Raw genomic sequence first — 15687 nt, forward strand, 5'->3', positions numbered from 1 at the left:
TGGAGGTGCAGTAGTAGGAGCAGTCTCCTCAAGATTAATGACCTGTGGAGGGGGCTGAGATGTTTGCCCCTCTTGCGCTTGTGTTGATGATCCTTTCAGAGGTGCTTGTGTGGCCTCATATTGCTCCAATTTTTCTTGTGCCTTCAGAAGTTCTTTGTAAACAGAAATTAACAGAGCAGTGGAATCCTGCTCATACCTTTGTTTTGCCACTTCATCGGTCTGTGGATGGATAGTGGCTGGAAGTTTAACCTTCTTCCTTAGTGCAGCCATATCAGCATCTCTGATTTTTAAGATCTCTTGTATCCCTTTGATATCATTGGGATTGTGCCCAATCTCTATGATGATTTCTTCCAGGGTTTTGATCGTGTTGTCTTTGGCCTGAGAAGAGGCTCTCTCTAGCTCCAGCTGGGAAGCTGTAGCATTCAGACTGCTTGTTAACTTGTAGTTGTCCAAGGTCTTATCGGCCAATGAAGCATACACCATTTCCCCTGTTTGTTTATGCAACTCAATTTTGTCCATGGGGTGTATGTCTTTGGCAAGGACCTCTAAATTGGTCCTGAGATAATCAGCAGAAGACTGTGGCTTGAGTGCCGTAGGCATAAAATGACTCAATGTCAGTTTTCCCTCACCTACATCAAAAGCAGACATGAGTCTCTGCTGATTGGAAGGAGCCATGTTAAGCAGGTGATTGTATAATTGAACTTTGATTGGGTCACTCCTCGTCTTAATATCTATGAACTGCTGCTTTATGCTCACTCTTTCCTCTTTCTGCTGGCTAGAGGAGCTGACTTCCCCTCCCATTGTCCTGTCTAGTTCCTGCTGGGAGGAACTTGCTGAAATTTCTTGACTTGGTGGGCCCATGCCCAATGCTTCTCTGATGGCTATATCCTCTTCTGGAAAATCGTTGAGTCTTTGCCTTTTCTCTCCTTGATTGATAGAGGAAGTCAAGGGAGTTTCTCTTTCCCTTTTCCTAAAGACAAATGTGTCCTCCTTTTGAGGGGTTTGGAGGACCGAGGCATCAAATGTAGAGTCTTGCCTTGTAGGCATGACTTGTTCAGTGGTCTGAGGAGTATCCACTGTTTCCTTTTGCTGGGCAGGCTGCTCCTGCCCTTGTTTTTCTTGCTGCTGTTCCTCTTGCTGTCCTATGTCTTCCTGTTGCCCTTGCTGTAACCCTTCTGCTTGTTCTTGTGCTTGCTGACTTTGTTTTTGCTATTGTTCCTGCTGTTGCTCTTGCTCTGCCTCCATTTCCTTTTCCTTTCCTTTTTCTGATACTTTTCCAGCAACTTTTGTAGTTTGCTGTGGAGTAGTTAAAGAGGAGGCTGCTGCTCCAATTTGTGTGCTTGGCAGTGAGGGGACCTGTGCATAAAACTCAAGGTCAGCCATCTTCTTTTGATTGTTCAAAGCTCTTTGATCAAGCTCTTTTTGAGTTATATCTTCTTCTAAAGTTCCCCTTTTCCACTTGCTTTGATTGGCATATTTTTCAATTTGGGGGAGGCTATGATGACCGTAAGCAGACAGTTTATATTTGAGTCTCCTCATTGTGATGAAGTTGTTGGGGTCATAGGGTTTCCATATAAAACTGTACTTCAAACCAAATCCCACCAGTATTCTATCTGCCTCCTTCCACCCTTCATCCCTTTCATTGTAGACTAAATGGCCAAGTTGGCTCTTGATTTTCAGCTGTGCTTTCTTGCCTCTGCCTGAGAAGTGGAACATATCCACATAGCCAAACTGCCTGAAGTATTCTAAGGCAAATAGCCTCATGGGCACAAATTTGGGTAGTCTAAATGGGGGTAACTCACACCCATATATTCTGATGACGGTGTGGTGTTGGTAAAGATACCAATCCCCAATACTGTATACTTTTGACAAATGTAGGCACCTTTTCATGTCCTCTGTCAGTCTAGGAGGAGGTGAACCAATCAGTAGAGTCAAGGCTGGATGGATGAAGAGATCAATAAACTCACAGTAGGTATATGGAGAGTAGCATGATACGTGGAAAACAGATGTCCAATATACTACTGATCTCAGATTGCCTTGTGCATCTACTCTCTTCTTTGGGAAGGAGAATTTATCATGCTGGAAGTATATGAGCAGATGATATAGGTAGGAGGTGTACCTAAACACTCTTTCTCTTGGCAAATTCATCAACTGTTCATGCATTTTGTCTGATATGTATGTTGCATAATCATAGTGGATTGGTTTCCTTCCTGGGGAGAACATAAGCATCATTTGTATAACTGTTTCATCAATATGTTCTATTGAATCATATCCCAGGATGGGACTGATCATGTCAACCAGGTCTTGGCCCAATTGATTGAGGTAAACGCAGTTGATGAGAGGAATCTGCAAAGTGTCAGCCTTGATGAAGAGCTGGTTGACCTTAGTGATTTGGGCCTCTGTGGTTCTGGCTCCCTGTACTATTAAATCAGCTAGTGACAGAGGGACCAACTTATGCTCTGTCTGGAATTGCAACATCTCCCTGATGGCTTCAGGGGTAATGAGGAACAGGATTGAACCTTCAGCATCTAGCACTGCTCTCTGGGATGCATCATAGTGTTCAGCAACTATGTGCACAAGCTCAGGGAATTGATTAACCTGAGGAAGTTTGAATATTGGGAGGAATGACTCCCAAATTCCCAGGATGTCTGTCCCCCTCTCATGTTTGATCTTTATCTCGTTTAATATTTGCAGATGGAACCTGCTTCTGCTCATCATTTCCTCTGCTATCTTGTAGTCCAGGTCTGCCAATGCTCTGGTGTCAAATGTTCTATTAGGAACATTCAGGGGAGCCACATTGAGGGCTATGGGAGCTACAGGGGGGTCCATGATTTTCCTTTGCAAATTTTACTCTTACTCAGGGGCTGTGTTACTATGCAGAGTAACAACAGCAAAGCTTCTTTGTAGAGGGATGGAAATGCAAGTGGGAGGTAAATGCAGGGTGTGCAGCAGTTGAAATGCTGCTTTATGGTAATTAAGAGCGAAGCTTAGCCTTTTTTTTTTTTTTTTGGCACCTTTCAATGTTAAAAATTGGTTTCAAATGCGCCTGCCACGATTGCGCAGACAGGGCCTGGTTTCTTAGCAGAATGCCACTGGGAAAAGGCTCGGCTGGTGTTTTTCGAAGTGATAATTGGAACTTCAAGGCTTTGCTGAGGAATTCAGTGGTGAATTTCTGATTTTCGGCTTTCTTTAAGCTTTCTAAGGCGTTAAATAGATAATTGCAGGCGCACAGAGGATGAATGATGAGGAATACCTGGTAAAACAACGCGCAGAGGTCGTGACCGCAGGTTGAACTGGTGCGCTGGAGGTCTTCTGGTCAGTTTAGCAGGTTGGTAGACAATTTGGACGTTGTTTTGCATGCAGAGCAGAATAACGATGAACACACAAAATGACCAAAAAACGCGAAATTTTGGGTGAAATAGACCTTTTTACGCTTTTGGCGCGAATATGTGCTGACGTCAGCATGACGTCATTGGGTGGGGTCAAGGTCGGATGACGTCATACTGACGTCATCGGGTGACGTGGCGCTGTCTGGTTGGTACACGGTGGCGGTGACATGGCAGGACAGGTGGACCAATGGCAGGGACAGGGAGGTCGACGGGGCAGCGTACCTGGGTGACGGGGCGCTGACGCGTTGCTGATGCGGTGATGACGTGGGTGGGCGGGATAAGGAAATCCGGAAACCAGCAGTGGTTTCATATCGCACCGCCTCCTGTACGGGGCGGTATCGGTCAGTAGTACCTCCGACGTATGGTGGTGAGGACACGTCGCAGTGGAATGACGTCCTCCAGATACGGACGTCGGGAGATATCTATCGGTCATCGGATGGGCTCCGACGTCACGATGATCGTTAGATCTACGGATTTTGATCGGACGGCGGACGCGAGGCAGATGTGACGGGAGGTTAGTACAGGTATCGGTCAGACGTCGGAAGGGGTCCAACGCGATCAGGGCCATCGGATCTGTAGGCCTTTGATCTAATGGTCGTCGGGGAGGTGACATGTGTGGAATATACGGATGAGGGCGGAGGCAAATAAACCTGCTTTTGAGCACTTTTCTAATGTATTTTAATAATAACAATTATATGCGCCAACCTTGGCTAACAGGCAGAAAGTGGGTTTTATGCTCTTTTGGCTCTTTGAAGCGGGTAAGGTGGGGTTTAGGGCCTTTTTTTTAAAGGTTTTATGTGCAAAAGGGGGTAGAGATAGAGGAACTGGCTTATGAGGAAAAGGGGTATTTGGCATAGGTTTATCAACATGACCTGATGTCATTTGATCCCTGACTTGTAACTTTATTGGCTATAATGCCAAGGGGGCGGGTATTTATAAGAGTTTGGGATTTATACACCTTGGTGTTAGTAATATTAGGGGAAGAGGCGATATGAGGATTTATACAATAGAATTAGTGTTAATATGAATGAAGGGAGCAAATGAAGGGGATCTCACTGAGTTTATATGAAAGTGATTTAGTTTTGAGAGTAGATCAAAATGAAAAGATTTTAGACAAGAAATGTGGCTTCTGAATGAACCAGAACCACCTAAAAACCATGATCTTTCTCCATAAATCTCAGCTAAAAAGAGAGGGAATGTTAGTGATGAAATGAAGGGGGAGAGGGAGGTTAGTCATGCTCCTGCTGTAGTCTTTTACTTTGCTGCCCATCATCACCATTCTTGCAATGATAGGACTCACTTTCTGCAACCCCAACTACCTACCCAGCTGCTTACCTAGCATTTTTTGTTTCTCCTTGGAGGGTGCACTTGGACTTGCAAACCCTTCCTTGCCTTTTCTTTTCTTTGGCTTTTTCTTTATTCTTTTCTCTATCTATTTCTACCCTTATCTCTTCCAAGGTCCCAGATTAAACTATTGGGATCCTTTTCTTCTCTACCTAAACTAGTTGTCTGCCAAGATTAGGCTGTTTGGACAGACTTCTTTCTCTATTCTATAACACAAAATTGAAATATGGCATGATCCAGGTTAAACTGTTGGATCATCCATCAAAATTTGTAATAGGGTCATCAACGTTTGAAACACTTTACACACCTCCTTGCTCTTTAGGAAATATGGGATCTTTGTGAACTCAAAGCAGAGCATATTTGGACTTTCTCTTGCCAATCATGAAATATGAAACCTATTGGTATAGGTATCCAACATCTTCTAGAAGAGATACTTTTACTTAGTAATATCCTTCACCTAATGATACGCATTCCTTCTTGATATATGGTGGTAGACTTAGTGTGGTAACACTGCATCCCTAATTCTCACACATGAGAGAGGTACCCTAGAGAATTAGGGTCCTTTTACCTACGATAGAGAGAGAGACTTCTTCTCTTGCCTTGAGAGGCCTTGTAGGCCTAATTTCTAACCCAAAAAATGATGAACATGTGATTGTGACCTTATTGTTGGTATAACTATAGACTTTCCTATCTTTTCTCACACTTGTGACTGTATTAACCCTAGAAAACAATCTTTTCCACTTCGGCTTTTCTCCTCCTTCCTTCACTGCCCTAGAAGACCTCTTCTTCATCCTTTGTTACCCTTTTTCAAGCCCCTTCTCTTCACATATTTCAGATTTTCTTGGTAGACATTGTAATGGAGTGGAAAACCTCTATTTATAGAGGACTGTCCCTCCTTTTAGGCCGACTAGAAGGCCGACATGTAGACTATTTGCAGGCTGACTTATTATGCTTACTTTAGATGGTTTCTTTGGTGGTGTCACGTTCTTGAAGGAGACTCTTTGATGGTGCCTTTGTATAGGAGGGGACTTGACTTTACTTGGAGGTGACTTCCTTGACTCTTATAGATAATGTAACATACCCTTAAGGTCTTTAACATAATTCTTTTGACCTTTTGATTTACGTATATCACTTTAACATGTGCTAGACCTACTTCAATTAACAAGAAACTCATTGACCTATATTATAAAAATAATATTTATTTTTCTTGAATAAATACAAATATCAAAAGTAAATTTATGAAGACCGAACTTAGTTACATTTCCTTCAACACTCCCTCTTAACTAGGGAGGTATTCATACAACATTACAAGGTGTTTAGCTATGTTTCAATATTGAAGAATTCACATAAGAGAAACCAGATTTGCAATCCATCCGTCATAGCATCATATCAATCAACATTGTCATAGTACGAGGCCTTGACTAACAACTCCATCTCTTCATGAGATCATGAGATACAATGCTGGAAAGACCAATGATTTATAAACACCTTCATCATTGTCTCTCAAGGTACATACTTGCCTGGGTGTTCTTTGAGTATGATCTTCTAGGACTATTCTTGTCTTGGGTTCCCACCCCTCAAAGAATATTGGTCCTCTTGCCTACTGTTGTCTTGGATTCCATACACATCCTTAAAGAGTATCAGATGCCATCTGATTACCCAATCCTCCCATTATTTCTTCCCAAGTGAAGACAAGAATTTTGTGTCTATCTTGTGTCTACATTTCCATTGATGGCCTTCATCTAGACTTACGACTGTTAGTCCTAGTCTAGTGCATGATACATGAAATGGAAAAATACAATTGTCGCTCCTTTGTAATTAGTGGTGAGCCAAAACTCCCTCTTTATCTGGGACCTGTCAAAGCTCCCTCTTAACTAGGGACTCTTTCATTCATCAAAAACTTCTTCTTCATGGGTCCTGCAATTTCTTGATCTCCTTTCTTTGATGTCATGAAGTCTTTGTTCGAACTTCTTCTAGGTAGGGCACCATCCATCGATCACTTTCCTTCCTGGTTTTTCATGTCATTGCTTCCTCCATGGAAAGTGTATTTCTTGTCATACATCAGGTTTTCTTGTTATCTGGCTACTCCTTTGTCATTTTTCCATGCTTTGGAATACTCTTCTCATGGATGCTTCGTTGTACTTGCTTGTTTACATTCTTCGACCTAGTAGTCCATCATGACTTCATCCTTATATTTCTTCAACATTTCTTTTTATTTTGTTGCTTGGTTTCTTTATCACGGCATATTCGTAGAGTAGAATCAGTTATCTGCATCTTTCATATCTCCAAGGCCTTCATAGGTGTCAAGGGTCATTCCTTCCTTTGTCAGAGTTGTCCTGCCTTCTTTTAGGAGATGTCCTCAAAGTATTTTGTCAGATAATGATTCTCAGTGATCATGATGTTCTTCACATGCTTGATCTCTTTCTTCATTTGATTCCCTTTGGGTAAATTGGTCAACCATATTATGCTCCTTGAGAGTACTTCTTCATTTCTTGCTCCCTGGACTCATCATCATTTCTTCTTTCTTCTTAGTCAACAATCTTATACTCCTTATGTGAGCATATTATTTTGTTGACTGTCATTTCATTGTAGTACATGTCTTCGAGCATGTCCTTGGTGAAAGAGATTCTTTCATACTTGATCATGTTATAGAACTATTCCCATGACTAAATAGTATACAAATGATAACATGACAAAAATTTTATGCATACATACCTCATCTTGATTATCCTTTTATCATCTTAGCTTCATTTGGATGTCCTTAGTGTGGCCCTTCTTGCTTCATCTTAGTTTTCTTGCATATCATCCTTTTCTTGAATCCCATGAATGGGATTCCCAATGAGACATTTGCTTTGGTTCATGAATCTTCTTTTAGAGATTCCATCATAAGATCTTAAATACCCTTGCCTTGAAAATTCTTCTTTTCTTTTGATGGTGGAGGTATTCTAAGATTCTTAATCGTGATCAATTTTCTTTCTAGATGAGGTCCTATACTAGGTATGCTACTTCTACATGAATATCTTGAGCTATATCTACCATGCTCCTATATTCTAGAAGATATTTTTAACCATGCATTTTATTATTATTATAAATGCTACTTCTTCATGAGTATTTAGAATTCTATGTACTTCATGCTTCTAGATTCTACAAGATGTTTCTGGTCATGCAATTTTATTTTATTCCTACATGTTCCTATCCTACTCAAAACCCTGAAAGAATACTTTAAGTTAAGAGTGTGACTTAGTCATAGTAGAGATATGAAGGATCTTCCTTCTTTTTCTTCTTTTCTTCTTCTTTCACCTCTTCAATCATGTGAGTTTCTTCCCTCTTTTTTGTTGTTGTTGTCGTCCTTCTTAAGATTAGGACAATTCCTTTTGTAGTGTCCATATTCTTGGCATCCATAACATTGGGTTTTGGACATGTCTTTGTTTTTTATTCTTCGAGGACCAAATTTTCCAAATTTACCCTTTCTCTTGGCCATGGTAGCAAATGCTTGCTCCTTTGATCCCACATATTTATTTGCTTTAAGTCTAGTTTCCTCTGTCTTGCATAGAGACCACATTTCACTGAGTGTGGTTGCTTCCTTCTTGGCATATATGCTTGATGTGAAGTTTCGCCAATCCTCAAGTAGAGAATTGAATACTACAATTGTCATTTATCTATCAAACATGACTTCCCCAAGCTCTTGAAGTTGATCCCTCATCTCAGATATCTTCATGAGGTAGGGATCTATTCCTTCCTTGGATATATTCATCTGGTACAATTCGTTTCTTAGAGATATCACTTCTCTAGCTGTGGATACCGAGAATAGATCTATTAGATTATCATAAATTTCTTTTGATATTTCAAATTTGGAGACATAAGGAATGAGAGAGTCCTTGATAGATTCTATAAGAATACTTTAAGCTCTTGTCTCATCCTTATTGTACTTAGCTAAGGCTTGGGTTTTTTCCTTATCAGGGATAGTGATATTCCATTTGACATGTTCTATAAGTTCATTCTCTTTGAGAAGTAACTAAGTCTTCTTCTTCCATGCAAGAAAGTTATTGGTACCTACCAATTTTTTGCTTTCCTTGCAAAAAGACATTGATGTATATTCAGAAGGGGACATATACTTACTTGACAGATTTTGAGATGTAGTGGATTTACTTTCTCCTTGAAGACTTGATGGCTTGCCTTCCTAGGATCTTGATGTTCTTCAAGTTGCCTTCTCCAAGTGGACTTGATTGATGATGAGATTTTCTTGGTAACTTGTAGATGATGTAGGTCCCTCTTTGATCTTCTCTTCTTTGTAGATGCCTTTGTGTGAGGCTCTTCTTCTTGCTATGTAGTCTTCCTTGATAAATGATAGATGGTAGGCCTTCTTTTCCTTGAGTAGATTTGGCTTGATTCTTCAACCTTATATATTCCTTTCCTTGATGAGTGGTATTGAGTTGACCTTTCCTTGATGTGTCGCCTTAGCTCTGATACTATGTTGAAGAATCTTGGGAAATTAGGTGTAGTGTGATTCTTCTTGACTTGATAACAATTTGTGGATTCTTTTTACTTTTTATTGTTAGCTTAATATCCTTCTTATTATTATTAATGCATGTGTTTGTACTTCATCAAACTGCTATGAAAACATAAAAAATAAGAACACAAGATGTTGCCTCTCTTCCAGGGCCAAAACCTCTCCTCTTGAGAGGAAAACCCTTTGGTAAGTTTTCTCTTATTGAAGCTTCTTTCTTGATCAATGCCAAACCCTAAACCCTTGACTAGAAGATCCTCCAAGCACAAGTCTAGTCCTTCCTTTTCTCTGCACTATGTTTTCCCGGTAATTTTTTCACCTCCTTCCGACACTTTGTCCTTCTTATGACACTTCGTTATTCCTTCCACTATTAGTAGATATTCTAGAAGATATACTTTTACTTAGTGATATCCTTCACGCGAGGATACTCATTCCTTCTCTGTTAAAATTGGAAACCAGGGCAAAACTTCATGTGGGTCATCTTATTCATGGCTAATAATATTTTTATTAGATTCCTCTTGTCGAGAGGTGTAGGATTGATATAAATATCATCCAATTCCGATAAGTATTCATGGAGATATGAATTTATTTTGATTATGGAATTATTATCAAGCCGACCTACAACTCATGTAGGCTCAGAAGCCCAACAATCGCATCTATTCACCCACCAACGTTGTGTATAAATATAAGAGGAATTTTCCTCATTTGGACTCACTCATCTCATCACATCTCTCTCTCTCTACTGCGCAGATATGAGTCTCTTCTCTACTGCGCTGAAATGGGTCTCTCTCTCACACACATGTGAAGCCGGAAGCTGTTGAATTTGAAGCTGCAACTACAGAAGTAAAGATTGAATTGCGTGGCCTAGAAGATCTTCTCTTTGGAACTTTGTTGTAGGTTCATCTGAACCTCCTTTGAAATTCGCAACTTTTGGTGGTGGAATGAAGTCAATCCGACGAACGGTTTGCAAGATATCGACTGCCCTAGTTTGAAGCCAGAAACTATTGAAACTAAAGTTGCAAATGCAGAAGTAAAGATTTACTTGCGTGGCCTAGAAGATCTCCTCTTTGGAACTTCACTGTAGGTTCATCTGAACCTCCTTTGGAAGCCGAAACTTTTGGAGGTAGAATGAAGTCAATCCGACTGTCGGTTTGTGAGATATGGTCTGCCCTAGTTTGATAATGAAGCCGCTAATGCTGATGCTACTGATCTAGGGTTTGCTACTGCTGATATGAATCAGATTTATTGTACTATTTCTCTCTGCTGAATTATTGAAGATAAAAGAAGATTCGATCAAAGGGTTTCCCCACACATTGTGGGGTTTGTCCCTGGCTAGCCGCCACATCTTGTGTCTCTTGTCTTGGCTTGTTTTCTGTCGATCGTTTAATGTTCTATCTGCACTTTACTTTATGTACATGTGATTGCTAATCGGTGGAATATAATAAGAAAAAGAAGTAAACTGTTATAAGCATAGAACATACCATAACTTAACATTCTCTTGATCATCTGAGTTCCTTCTTGATGTATGGTGGTAGGCTTAGTGTGACAACACTGCAGCCCTAATTCTTTCACGTGAGAGAGGTACCCTAGAGAATTAGGGTCCTTTTACCTTCAATAGAGAGATAGTCTTCTTCGCTTGCCTTGAGATACCTTGTAAGCCTAATTTGTAACCCAAACAATGATGAAAATGTGACTATGACCTTACTACTGATATAACCACAAACTGTCCTCTCTTTTCTTACATGTGTGACTGTATTAACCCTAGAAAAAAAACCTTTTCCACTTTGACTTTTCTCCTCCTTCCTTCGCTGCCCTAGAAGACCTCTTATTCGTCATTTGTTACGCTTTTCCTAGCCTCTTCTCTTCGTATATTTTAGAGCATCTTGGTGGATGTTGTAATGGATTAGACAACCTCTATTTATAGAGGATTGTCCCTCCTTTTAGGCTGACTAGAAGGCCAACATGTAGATTGTTTGCAGGATGACTTGTTATGCTTACTTCAGATGATTTCTTTGGTGGTGTCACATGCTTGAAGGAGATTCTTTGATGGTGCCTTTGCATAGGAGGGGACTTGAATTTACTTGGAGGTGACTTCCTTGACTCTTATACACAATGTAACATACCCTTAAGGTCTTTAACATAATTCTTTTGACATTTTTATTTACCTATAGCACTTTAACATATGCTAGACCTACTTCAATGAGCAAGAAACTAATTACTTATTGGGCCATTTTCCTTTAGTCTTCTCATTACCTTTCCATTCATGCTTGAACTCAAGCTTGTGCTTTAACTACTCATAACAATGCCACAATTTCCTGATAGCCTCCTCCAATGATAGAGGCTCATCAAACTCACTCCAATCCTTAAATGACAACAGTAATCCAATGATGAACCTTTGGATATTTGCATTATTATCCCTGAGATAGGGCACATACCTCAACAAATCTATACATTTGGTTGTATACTCTTCATCTATCATGGAACCCATCTCGAGCTCATAAAACTCCTTAGACTTTCTATCATAACATCACTTAGACAGGTACTTAATCCTGAAGAGATTCTCAAACTCTCACGAAGTCAACTTCCCTTCCCTAATGCCTCTTACATTCTTTAGGTATTCTCACAAGATATTTGCTTTTCCTTTGAGATTGAAGGTGTCTATCTTGGCTTTTATGTTCTCTGAGTAGTCATGCACTTTGAAAATTTTCCTCATCCCAAGTAGCCATGCTTATGCATATTTTAATTTCTTAAGCTCACCATCAAAGGTAGGAGGCTTGGATTTCTTAAACTCCTCTGGAAAAATATTCACTCCCCCTATGATCTTGGTGGTAATGGTGATGAGATATCTTGTAAGAAGAGCTAGAATAAAACCCATGTGTATCATTCCTCCTGTCAGGTGTATCCAAGAGTCTACCACTCCTCATCGTATCATCCTTGTCTAACCTGTGCCCTTTCTGTTAGAAAATAGAGTGAGATCAATGAGAGATTACACACAACACCAAAAACCCACTTTTTTTTATCTTTATTGATCGCAAGAGTTACAAATATATAGGAGACAAATCACTGAATTCGACACATCTAGATCACAACTACAATTCATAAATAGGAAACAACAACATCTAGACTGAATCCTCGTGACTCATAATGAAAACTACACATGACACATGAAAGAATTACTTCCAACACCCTCCCTTAATGATTACATGAAAAAATTGAAAACACATTATACAACAATAAGGATAACTCTATCTGACTAGTCTTCATTAGCACTCACATCCACTCTAGAATCTCGCAAACACTTCTCTTTCATCACCACATATTTGAGTTGTTACTTGACCTCCATTTAAAATGTAACCGCCTCTAACCATTCTTGATGAACTTTGAAAGATCAACAATATTTACACCTCAGCTTGTCGAAGCTTCCATGATAAGAGTCGTCAAGTAATGAACCATCCTATGGACCAACCACCATTTGTTGAATATTTCTCTTTCAACTATCTGTCAGTTGCTAGGATGGAGTTCTGGATACTGAATGTGTTCAAAAGTTGATCAAACAACTTTACCTTACTAACACACAAGAATTGATGTTTCGGACACCAGGGCTTCCAGTTTATGAACCACCAACCCTTTTTATAACCAAAATTACTAACACATAAGAATTGATGTTTCATACACTGGGGCTTCCAGTTTAAGAACCACCAACCCTTTTTATAACCAGAATAGAAAACTACAACTCATGCCATAAACACACATATAAAAACATTACAGAAGAAAAAGAAAGACCCAAAATAAACACTAACCCATGATAAGCTCATACAAGACATCCATTGCCACAATAGACATTTTAATTTCATGCTTTGGAGGCCTGCATAAATCCGAGCATGGAACTTGTTGCAACTATCTCCGACAAAACTGAATTTTCGGTCTACTATCCTAAGGCACTGGAAAAAAATTGTTGGAGATGTACTTCGAGGCAGAAAATGGCATTCATGTATCCATAAAATGATTCAACTTTTGATTCAATGATACTTCAGCCTTTTTGGTTTCAAGTTAGTTTGACGAAAGGATGCAAAGGCTTGATGTTAGCCATTCCATGGTTTGGATTAATGTTGGATAACTTGTTTTGGACATCTAGTCAGTAGGCACTGTCGAGAAATAAATAAATAAAATCAATCTTATAAGCAAAGTACTAAAACCTTTGACTAACCAGGAGAAATTGCATTAGTGGAATTGGTCTCCTAGACAAGAAACTTGTGTGACACAGAAAACATGAATCCAAGGGGACACAACTCACATCCAGATTCAAGACCCAACTCTTCACCATCGTGGTATTTGGAGCAAAGAGCCTGTCATCGTGGATTTATGCAAAGAATCATCCATGCAAAGCAGAGAGACCAACAATGGCACCATAGGTGGAATTTTTCCCGAACGATCCAAAGCATTTCGATGATGTAGAAAATGCTCAAATTCATAATTACATCTAGGGTATGCCAAGCACTCCTCAGAACATCACACCTTCTCGTTTGTGGACAACTACTCAATTCACAAAGCCCTGGGTAGCGATGTCGATGTGAGCATTAAAATGTCGGGGTCTTGCATGAACAATCTGACCCATCTATAATGTATATTGGATGTGAATCTTATGGCCACAATTCATAGTACTAAAGACGATATTAGTATAACTATCATTGCCTAGTGGGATTTGGAAGGCCTGCTGGCTCTGACAGTGCTAGAAGGCTAGAATATGTTCTCCACAGATTACAACGAATTTCTAGGGACAATACACTCAACACAAACATGGATCAAAATCAACACACAATAATATCTAAGCTACTCCTACTCTATGTACACAGTAGGAATTTAATATTCATAATTATTCCATCTTCTTGGCCTTTCCCACAAGGGAATTAAGCCAGAGCAAGATTTGATACCATATTAGAAAATAGAGAGATATCAGAGAGTGATTACACACAACACCAAACCCACTTTTTTATCTTTATTTATCACAAGATTTACAAATATATAGTACACAAATCACTGACTTCGACACATCTAGATCATAACTACAATTCATACATAGGAAACAAAAACATCTAGACTAACTCCTTGTGACTCATAATGACAAATACACATGACACATGGAAGCATTAACTCCAACACTTCCTGAGACCTGCTACCATCTACCCCATTAGTCTTCTCCTCCTTCCTATCTCCATGACTAATCCCCATCTGTTCCTACTTTTGCAACTCTAAAAGGCTTTGAAGAATAATTGCATTGAATTTAGCTTGCTTTGCTTAATCCATTGCAAGTCTTTCATGTGCCTCAATAACCTGTTATTATCTACCTCGAAAATTCTAATCTCTTTCTGTAGACTCCTCAATGTGCCTTCTAGATCAAGAGAATCATATTCTCCTTGTTCTTTGATGGAATTCTCCCATTCCGGTTGAATTCACATCAGGCCTGTAAGGGGAGTCATGTGAATTATAGTCCACCATTCTACTCCCCATCTATGATATTCTATTTCGTGCAAAAATTTCTTGTTAGATAAACCATATAGAAGGAACAATTAAAATCATACCTCAATGTATCTCAAGGGAAGATATCTCATCTACACAAGTCAGTCCATATATATATATATATATATATATATATATATAGCAACAACATATCAACATCATGCATGAATAAATAATACAAAGTTGTAATAATAACTATATGCATAGTAACCATTACCATCTGCATTTACCCTAAGGTCCAATACTGTAAACCTCACTTTGATACCACCCTATAACACTCCACCCCACATTTACTTTCTTATACAAGCTCTCTAGGGTAAACATGAGCTAAGAGTTACTATGACATGATCGAACCTCCAAGTTCTAGTTATGGAAGTGGGGCCTACAACCGGAAACTTACTGATATCTCTCAGGAACACTAGATCACCCATATGTCAACCAACAACCTTTGGTGATTAGACCCTGAGCTAGAAATTCTTTTAACTAAGCTCATAGTCAAACCACACACATGCCAAGATGTGAATGTGACTAGAAATATCTAGCTGCATGCACATGTATTCCTCCATGCAATTGCAACTAAAAATTCCCAGAACTGTGCATGCAGTCACAAAATTAGTGCCACATATTCAGGGTTAGACTATAAGCCACTACCCATAATTTCCCATAACTTTCCAGAATCAAGTCTAAGGAAATCACAAGTCTACACAAGCGATACTATCTCGGAACTTGCCCAAACTTACCAAACATGTGATAAACATTTTGTCAAACATATGGTAAACATAGTAACTATATGTCATGAATGCATATATGATCATTTTCTCATTCACTTCACCAAAGAATCATCAAGAAGGCTCATTACCCACTCAATCTAGCTGCAACAACACTTGTTAACCCATGCATTCATATAACCATACAATAACTTATTGAATC

The sequence above is a fragment of the Pinus tabuliformis genome, chromosome Q (assembly GCF_031772625.1).
Source record: "Pinus tabuliformis cultivar Carrire ecotype Pingquan chromosome Q, CPIR1, whole genome shotgun sequence".
NCBI classification, from domain to species: domain Eukaryota; kingdom Viridiplantae; phylum Streptophyta; class Pinopsida; order Pinales; family Pinaceae; genus Pinus; species Pinus tabuliformis.